At 39.3% G+C, this 10,071-nt stretch overlaps 1 pseudogene; it reads left to right on the forward strand.

Moving 5' to 3' along the window:
* Window positions 1–3,136: 3,136 nt before the first annotated feature.
* Window positions 3,137–4,406, forward strand: LOC104655122 (annotated as a pseudogene).
* The last annotated feature ends 5,665 nt before the right edge of the window (window positions 4,407–10,071 follow it).

The raw sequence follows: 10,071 nt of genomic DNA on the forward strand, positions 1-10,071 counted from the left end.
CTAGGACTGTGTTGAACTGAAAAAAAAAATTATAGAATTAAAGAGCTCCAAAGTATACTGTATAACAGTTCTTAGTTCTCTAGTCTGATATTTGGGGCCCTTCAGAACGAATGCTTTTTGGCTTTCCAAAAGGCTTTGGAGTTAGCCTTGCGCCATCTGCTGGATTATGTTAGTATTTTCATCTGCACTAGGACGGGGTGTTGGAAAGACATTCAGATTCACATTTAATGTCTCTTGCTACTAGCCATGGCAGGGAACCCTCCCGCCTTTTTTTTTTTTTTCTTCCAACTTATAGCATTTTCCTCTGAATGTGCTTTATCTTCTCTCTGTCTTTGCTGCCAGAAAGATGCACCTAATTAGGTAAATTCCATTTGTTTTTCAGATATGATGTGTCTAAAATATGGCCTCTGCAAACAAATGAGATGTAGAGGACATTGGGCAGGTGCACAGATCTGAGCCTCCCCCCATATGCTTTCTTGGATGCTTATGTGTGTAGGCAGGGGCCAAAAAATATAGTCAGATAAGCTGAACTACTAATGTCTTATTTTATTTTTTCTGTTTTTATAAAACATCTTGTAAATAAAGGTGTCCTCATTGGGTTTTATTCTGGCAAGTGAACTTTGTCTGATATAAGAAACAGGGAAATGTTCTGGTAAAGAAAAAAGGAATTGCTAGAACAGTGAGCATTTAAAATATTAGGTTTATGGAAAGATCAACACTTGAAATTATGACTGTTAATTTCTTTATTATTCTTGGATAACTAGACTGCTTTTGAAAACAAATCATTGCCTAAACATTTCATGAAATTCTGTCACGGACTGGGATGAATTCCAAGACAGCTTCATTGTTATATGTAAACAAAGACAAATAAGCAAAGCTGCAGAAAAATGCCCAAAGGACATTTTCTCATTGGATAAACACATGAGGTCTTACTGGTCATGGGTTAACTGCTTCACATATTTTAGATTTTTAAATTGCTGGAGCTCACATGGGAAACAAGGATAGCCACTGTTTTCATGATGAATGTTCTGCCGTCATTTCTTTCTTTATCCTTTTGTCATTTTGTGTGCATTGTGGTACTTGTGGATGGGTGTTACTGGTATTTCTAACACTGTAAGCCTAAAAACCTGCAGTATTTCCCATTTGACTCACCAGTCCCCATTTAACAAGTTAGGAAATGAAATGAATTCGAGACACCAAGTTCCTGTCTTACAAATTGTGGGATCTCATGGAAAATACTAAGTCAGACAGCAAGTTAGCATTTTATTCTTTTAGGATAATAGGTCAGCAGGGATGCAGCACAGGAGAAGGTGCAAAGGTCCAGAGACTAGGGACATAAGGATCTGACAGCTTGCTGCAGTCTTGTTATGCAAGATCAGTTGTTCAAGAGCAAATCTGTGAAATCTCACATTTACTTCTTGTCTGTCACTGGGGTTGGCCACTCAGCAGATGCAGATGACAAGAGGAAGGCAACTGTAACAAAACAGATCCTTGCATGTCAGGGAAACTTCTGTCATGGCCCATTTTTATTTAACCTCAGCACTGGGTCCCATTAGAGGAGCCCTCTAAACACCTCTCTGAGCCGCTGTGATCTGAAAAGATTGAGTTTCATGTAACTTGGGGAAGAAATAGAAAGTAAGTATTTGAATAATTATGGGTGAAAAGTCTTGAATGAGGCCACTTTCAGAAGACAATTTTATTCCAAGAGTGTTTGACTTATGTAGGAGAGTAATAGAATAGAATAATAACAACGTTAAATATGTAGGAAGTAAATTCTATCATTACTAAGTAAACAGCTGCCATTGGCAACTTTTCTATATAGTCACAGCACCTTTGAGGGGGTCTCTCTTTGCAGCAACAAATGGTAAGAATGGAAATTGGTCCCTTCCTTCACCATTTATGTACAGGTGATACTTATTATTTGTGGATTCTGTATTTGTGAATGTTGCATATTTGTGACTGTTGGGGAACATGGAAATCTACAGTTTAAACAAAGTTCCTAGGTGATTCCTGCATTATAACATTTGCAAACGTAATTGTAGGCTCCAAAAGCAGAAGCTTAGGCATTGACAAGCTGTGGTCACATGGGAAGCTCAGTACAGCCTTCTTTGTCTTCCCCTACCCCTCATTCCAATGGTAGATACTCGTAATGTCTGGAACTTGGTGGGTTTGTGGACCTCTGAGGCAAAAAACAGACAAAACACTGGTGAGTTTTCTTCTTAGGAGTTGTTATGGATGTTCTAGATCTTGTCTTTGGGAAGGCCTAGAAAGTCACAGGTCTGAAGCAGACAGAATGAAGTCACTAATCGCTCCAGTCCCCTCTTCCCAATTTGGGATCTTGGTCTTTATGACTCCAAGACTCTGCTTCACGAAGAAAGGTGGGAACAACCCCAGCGCATTCAATTCAACCGTCACCCTGTACCTGGGCCTTCCAGATGTACCCTCTATCCTTCACTTCTAGCCTTCTCTTCCACCACTCTCCTCTCACTTACTTTGCTCCAGCTGGACAGGCCTGCTAATTGGTCCATGAACACAGTGCACTCATTCCTGCCACACGGCCTTTGCACTTAAACTTCCCTGGGACTTCACATGCCTGATGAGACTCTCACTTGGTTTAGCTCTGTGCCCATATGTTACCACTCCAGAGGCCTTTCCTGAATGCTCTGTCACTCTTCCTGTTACAATGTTTTATCCTTTTTTTTTTTTTCCTATCTCTCGCTAATATTAGATGGTTATTTTAAAATTTCTTTCTGCCCCACCACCCTTCCCTTCAGAATGTAAATTTCATGAGGAAACTGTCTTGTTCAACTCTTTATTCCTTACCTGCTCCCCACAATGCTTGGCATATGGTAAATCCTTAATAAAATAACAGACTGGCCAAATAAATATTTGTCCATCAAGTGTTCTTTGGAAATCCCTTGGCCCATTATCATTCCTGTTCACCTAGTTAAAGGAATCTGGAATTTGATTAAACAAATCAGTTTATGTTGCACTAACATATGTTCATGTTTAGAACACATTACATTTAAGATTAATAGAAAGGAATAGAGGCCACACGTGCAGAGCAAGTGCCTACTGCCTCCCTGTCCCTCCTGCAATGCTCATCCCCAGGATTCCCCCAGCTCGTCTGCCCGCCATGGCCTACAAGGAAGCAGCGTTCGATGACGCAGTGGAAGAATGAGTGATCAACGAGGAATACAAAATATGGAAAAAGAACACCCCTTTTCTTTATGATTTGGTGATGACCCATGCTCTGGAGTGGCCCAGCCTAACTACCCAGTGGCTTCCAAATGTAACCAGACCAGAAGGGAAAGATTTCAGCATTCATCTACTTGTCCTGGGGACACACACATCAGATGAACAAAACCGTCTTGTTATAGCCAGTGTGCAACTCCCTGATGATGATGCTCAGTTTGATGCGTCACACTACGACAGTGAGAAAGGAGAATTTGGAGGTTTTGGTTCAGTTAGTGGAAAAATTGAAATAGAAATCAAGATCAACCATGAAGGAGAAGTAAACAGGGCCCGTTATATGCCCCAGAACCCTTGTATCATCGCAACAAAGACTCCTTCCAGTGATGTTCTTGTCTTCAACTATACAAAACATCCTTCTAAACCAGATCCTTCTGGAGAGTGCAACCCAGACTTGCGTCTCCGTGGACATCAAAAGGAAGGCTATGGGCTTTCTTGGAACCCAAATCTCAGTGGGCACTTACTTAGTGCTTCAGATGACCACACCAGCTGCCTGTGGGACATCAGTGCCGTTCCAAAGGAGGGAAAAGTGTTGGATGCGAACACTTTACAGGGCATACAGCAGTAGTAGAAGATGTTTCCTGGCATCTGCTCCGTGAGTCTCTGTTTGGATCAGTTGCTGATGATCAGAAACTTATGATTTGGGATATTCGTTCAAATAATACTTCCAAACCAAGTCACTCAGTTGACGCTCACACTGCTGAAGTGAACTGCCTTTCTTTCAATCCTTATAGTGAGTTCATTCTTGCCACAGGATCAGCTGACAAGACTGTTGCCTTGTGGGATCTGAGAAATCTGATACTTAAGTTGCATTCCTTTGAGTCACGTAAGGATGAAATATTCCAGGTTCAGTGGTCACCTCACAATGAGATTATTTTGGCTTCCAGTGGTACTGATCGCAGACTGAATGGGATTTAAGTAAAATTGGAGAGGAACAATCCCCAGAAGATGCAGAAGACGGGCCACCAGAGTTGTTGTTTATTCATGGTGGTCACATTGCCAAGATATCTGATTTCTCCTGGAATCCCAATGAACCTTGGGTGATTTGTTCTGTATCAGAAGACAATATCATGCAAGTGTGGCAAATGGCATAGAACATTTATAATGATGAAGACCCTGAAGGAAGCGTGGATCCAGAAGGACAAGGGTCCTAGATAAGTCTTTACTTCTTGTGATTTTAGACTCCCCTTTTTTCTTCTCAACCCTGAGAGTGATTTAACACTGGTTTTGAGACAGACTTTGTTCAGCTATCCCTCTATATAATAGGTACCACCAATAATGCTATTAGCCCAAACAGTGGGTGTTTTCTAAATATTAATGGGGGGGGGGGGCTTGATTCAGCAAAGCCACAGACTTACGTTGAAATTTTCTTCAGGAATTTTGTAGTAACCCAGGTCTAAAGTAGCTACAGAAGGGGGAATATTATGTGTGATTATTTTTCTTCTTATGCTGTATATCCCCAAGTTTTTCATACTCTTTTAAGTAAAGGCTAGAGTGAGTAAGGAATAGAGCCAAATGAGGTAGGTGTCTGAGCCATGAAGTATAAATACTGAAAGATATCACTTTTATTCAGGAAATAGGGGAGATTCAAGTCATATAGATTCCTACTCGAAAATCTTGACACCTGACTTTCCAGGATGCACATTATTATACGTAGACCAGTTTCCTCTTGGTTTCCTCAGTTAAGTCAAAACTACATGTTCCTCTTTCCCCATATATTCATATATTTTTGCTCATTAGTGTATTTCTTGAGCTGTTTTCATGTTGTTTCTTTCCTGTGTGTGAAATGGTGTGTTTTTTGTTGTTGTTGTTTTTAACTTGGGACCACCAAGTTGTAAAGATGTAAGTTTTTACCTGACAGTTACACCACAGGCAGACTGTCAAGTTGAGAAGAGTGAATCAATAACTTGTATTTGTTTTAAAAATTAAGTTAATCCTTGATAAGGGTTGCCTTTTTTTAGGAGTTAGCCGTTGATCACTAGTTTGATGCCATCTCCATTTTGGGTGACCTGTTTCACCAGCAGGCCTGTTACTCTCCATGACTAACTGTGTAAGTGCTTAAAATGGAATAAATTGCTTTTCTACATTAAAAAAAGGATTAATAGAAAGATGCTAACACAGAATAAAGACAGTGCAGGGCACATCTGTGAATGCCTCCGGGGAAAACATCCTGTTACAGAGGGTCTTGTAGAATGTAGAGTAACTCCATATAGAGATGTGGGGTTTCTGTAAATAGCCACAGGGCATCAGGAAGCAGGAACAACATGAACAAAAGCAGTATGTTTTAGGAAACTGGGAGTAACTTCAGGTGATGAGAGAGAAGGACACATGGGGAGAAGTGGCAAGAGATGAAGGTCCACAGATAGAGGAAAGTTAAGAATAGTTTTGCCTAGTGTGCAAAGTACTCTACTCAATTTAATTTTGAAGAAATGAAAAAAATCAAAGGCTTTTAAATGCAGAAAAGCAAAATCATTCCTGTGTTTTGGAATGATAGTGCCAGCAGTGGGTGGTAATGGATCAGAAAAATTATGTTGGAATTAGCAAGGAGAGTTAGGAAGCATCAGGGAAATACACACAGAGTACAGGGGTGGTGGCAATGAAGGAGGAGAAGGGGAAATCATGTTGAAGCAGAATCAGTAGAATTTGGAGATAGTTCGGTTGTGAAAAAGAATGGTCGTAAGCAACCCATTCAATAGTTGTTCTTTCTTTTGGGTATGAGAAGAGTGGAGGACTCTACCAAACAAGGAAATGCTTCAGAATCACCAAAGAAAGAGGAAACCACAGTTTTCAGTCTTGAAGGGTACATAGTGGAAATAAAGAAAACCAATTGTTAACATATCAGGGCCAAAGATATAGAACATACGATTATTCAGGTACCTGATAGTTTCTCTGGAACAGATCCATGATAAAATGTGTATTGAGCAGAGATTTACAGGAAAATGTCAGATGATAACTTGAATGCAATGAGAAGGATTTGAAACCAATAACAGCTAACAGGAAAAGCTGATTTAAAATATGCATTTAAAATTAGCTGGGCATGGGGACACACACCACTGCACTCCAGCCTAGCGACAGAGCTAGCCTCTGTCTCAAAAAAAAAAAAAAAAAAAAAAAATGTATTTACGTTATAACAAAAGTACCTTAGAGAAAGAAATATGCATTTATACCAATTAACAATATACACCCATTCCACTTTCATTAAGTTAATTATTGTTAGGAGTACCTCCGCTGATCTAGCCAGAGTTTTGTAGCTTCTTCCTTACTCACTCAGATGTAGCAATAGAACTGAGCATTCAATTCTAGGAACTTAAAAAATAAAAATGAAATAGAGACTTATTTGGTAAATAGTGGCAGAAACTGCCTGCCTTCACTCCCTGGCCCATGGCCAGACACTGCATTCAAGGCAGTTTCCACTGGAATGAATGAGGCTGGCGAAGGATGCAGGCTTAAAAGTACCTCCTTGACTGAGACTCAGCAGCAGTAGGTGCCTAGGATCCTGTTCATGAGGGAATGGGAGGGGCATAGAGGAGCAGAGCTGGGTTTCTGGACACATGTATATAGCAAGTTAATTGCAATAAATTCAGCCTTCAATCTTCTAAAAAGCTCACCTTCTCAGCTTCTGAATATCAGACATGTGGGTTTATCTCTGAATAGTTTATTCATTCTTAAGAGCTACTCAGGGAAAAGAAGATTCAACTGATTTATCTTGTTGAGGAGGACAAAAACTTAGGTACCTTGTGCTCAACATTTTTTATGACTAGTTTGTGCTCGCTGTTCCAAACTATCTGAGGTTCACTATGTATTTTAAACAAAAACAAACTCAATATCCAGAATAAAATGTGTTTAATATGACCTTCCCTTGCCTTTTGTATCTTTCGTGGTGAAGTAATTGCATCAATTCTTTTAAAAAATTCTTCTCCATAATTAGGCTGATTCCAACTTTCCTTTTCTCATTTCTCAGTGGAGATCACCACCAATAAAATCTTGAGCACCTCCCTGTACAATTATTAACTTACTTGCATCTTTGAGAGGCCAAATACAATATATGGAGTGGTGAACTGGAGCTTTCAACTTCAGTTTTTACATCAAAGTTTTCTCAGAAAACTTGTTTGTTCATATCACCCGACCTTTACAAAGTACATGCATACTCAATTAACTCTTAGGTTCAGTGATTTCCAAGCCAGTCTCATTCATCTTTGGCTTCATAAAAAATATGCTCAAGTTGCCAGATAGCAATCAAATAAATCTTCAGGAATTGCTCTTCTGTATTTGATTGTTTCCATTGTTAGGTTTTAAGCTTCTTCTCTGAAACATTAGTTTATAAATGTTGAAAAACCTACCTGTGTGCATATGAGCCTCTCTGTAGTTCCCCATTTTCATAATGATCTAGTGCATACGTTAGAGTCAGTACAATTACAATTGCTAACAGAATTCCAAGTGTATGAACATAAATTTGGCTTCAAATTATATAGGAAGTTTGTTTTGAAGGGCTTGGGAAGCATTAGATTGACTGTAGAACTAAGACTTAGAAAAATAAAGGATTGAGTTAGGTCAATAGGATGATAGCTTGTGTTGTCTAGTTGGAGTCTGATCATATTGGTAAATCAAAATCATTTTATAAATGATTCATAGGCTAGAAGTCTTGAATTATACATAATTTAGAACAATGAATACCATGTGCAAGAGGCAAAGTGGGATAAGGCCCGTTTGCTACCTTGTGAATCTTACTATCCAGGGGGGCAATAGACTTAGACATAGCAGACTCTAGTAAGGGTTGGGGGATTATTATTATTCCCAAAGGAGGAATAAACAAAGGGCTATGAAAAGGTAGTAACAATTCTGAGCAGAGTCATTAGGAAAGGCTTTATGGAGAAAGTGGCATTGAAACAAGGCTTTGAAAGACAAGGAAGTAAGAACCAAGGATGATGGAGCAGCACAGCTATCATATTCAAGTCAGAGAAAATGAAGGGCTATAAGAGGTCACAAGGAATTGAGAAATCATCAAAAATGTACTCAGGAAATACCCATAGTTGTATGGGGTTGGTGTGTGGGGTATTTATGACTAGATATTTTATCTTATTTGAGAGGAAACTTGAAGCCACTTCTGGGTGCCAAGAATGGCAAAGACAGGATGAAAAGCATGACTTTATGTAATTCTATTTAGCTTTATATTTTACAGTTTAATGTGTCAAGACAGGAAGTTCTGCTTGATGACACTGAGTAATTTTCTGGCCCCCAGTGATTCTGTAAGAAAGTATTGTTTCACATAATTGTGTGGCATTCATTATGAATCATTACGGACATTCATTTCCTTCATATTTTTTTAATTGAGTGACTGTTAATTGCTCTCTTCACACCAAGGTCCCAGGTATAACCATTAATGATTGTTCTCAGTCATCAATAATGCTCACTGTGTTGCAGTGAATTAGTCCACGAACATTTTCTGAAGCTGTTTATTAGGTTTCTCTATTGCATTGGGAAGACCAAAACCAAGAATAGGTGTTTTGCCTGAACTGCAATCATTAATTTTCTCTTATTGCTGGATTTCTGACTCTTACTTTGTGAATTCCCTACATGTTACCTTTGTTCTAACCATGCTTGAGAAGATATTCAAAAGATCAATATCTACAGTTTGGAGCGATCCATATGCTCTCAGTGTTATTGTTTGTAAGAATGATAGACAAGGTGGTCATCCCTTACTATCAGAAATCAGGTTCTGTTTAATTAATATGTTGAAATTATACACAGCAGTGGGAATAGAAACAGAAAATAAAACTGTTCCTCACCAAAGCCATGTGGTCATTGTGATATAGTGTCAGAGAAAAGAACAAATTTAGGGTATTGCTAAAAAAGACACTCAGGGTCAAGGCTAAGGGTAAGGCTAAAGACTAAGTCAAAACTGGTTGAAAGGCCTTTAAGCCAAGGCTTTTGAAACAATTAAGGTGTCTACTAGATCCTTTTATGTGCACAAAAGGATTTCTAGAAAGATTAAAATCTTGATTTTATAGAACCTGGAAACCTCCAAAGTATCTGTGATTGAGTGTCTAGAGACAGACATCTCAAAAGTAAGTATGAGTATGGCTTTTGGGGCCTACCATGTTTGGAACTTACAATGCTTTGGAAAAAGCTGTATTAGAGGAAGCATTGCCAGGCTGTCCTAAAAGACTGAAATCATTTGAGATATGAAAAAATCTCGGGAATCCCAGCTTTCCTCAGGCAGGGATTGAGGTGGGAAAACTGCTCAATATCCAAAAATGGTGTATTCTCCAATGCTATCTCCTGAGGTGCCCAAGGAGAATGGTAGAAAAGGAAGACAATTCCAGAAGGCAGAGCTGTGGAAACCAACGAAATCACTTCCAGGAGCAGAAGCAGGGTGGCATCAAGAAACATTTCCTACCCTCAGAGGAGGGTATCTGGCAACATTTCACCAGCAGGATTTCACCTTATCTACAAGGCAGTCACTGTTGTGTGACTCCCATACTTCCCCTTTTTCTAATGGGAGTATTTTTACTTTTATCCTATTCCTGTTCCACCTTTGTATGTTCATTGTGTTGGACACATAACTTTTCCTTTAATTAGGAGGTCTCTGGATTAAGACGAATTACATTCGGACCTGATGTAAATCACAAGATCCTAAAACATGAGGCTATGATTAGATGAGACTTTGGTGGGTCTTTCGCTGGGGCATGAATGAGTTTTGCATATGAAGAGGATATGAATAAATATAAACAAGATAATCGTTTGTAATAGTTCGCATGATCGTTTAGCAGATGCTACTTTCCCCCTCCCACTTCTCTGTCCCATTGATGCCGGACTTGG

The sequence above is a fragment of the Rhinopithecus roxellana genome, chromosome 6 (genome assembly GCF_007565055.1).
Source record: "Rhinopithecus roxellana isolate Shanxi Qingling chromosome 6, ASM756505v1, whole genome shotgun sequence".
NCBI classification, from domain to species: Eukaryota; Metazoa; Chordata; class Mammalia; order Primates; family Cercopithecidae; genus Rhinopithecus; species Rhinopithecus roxellana.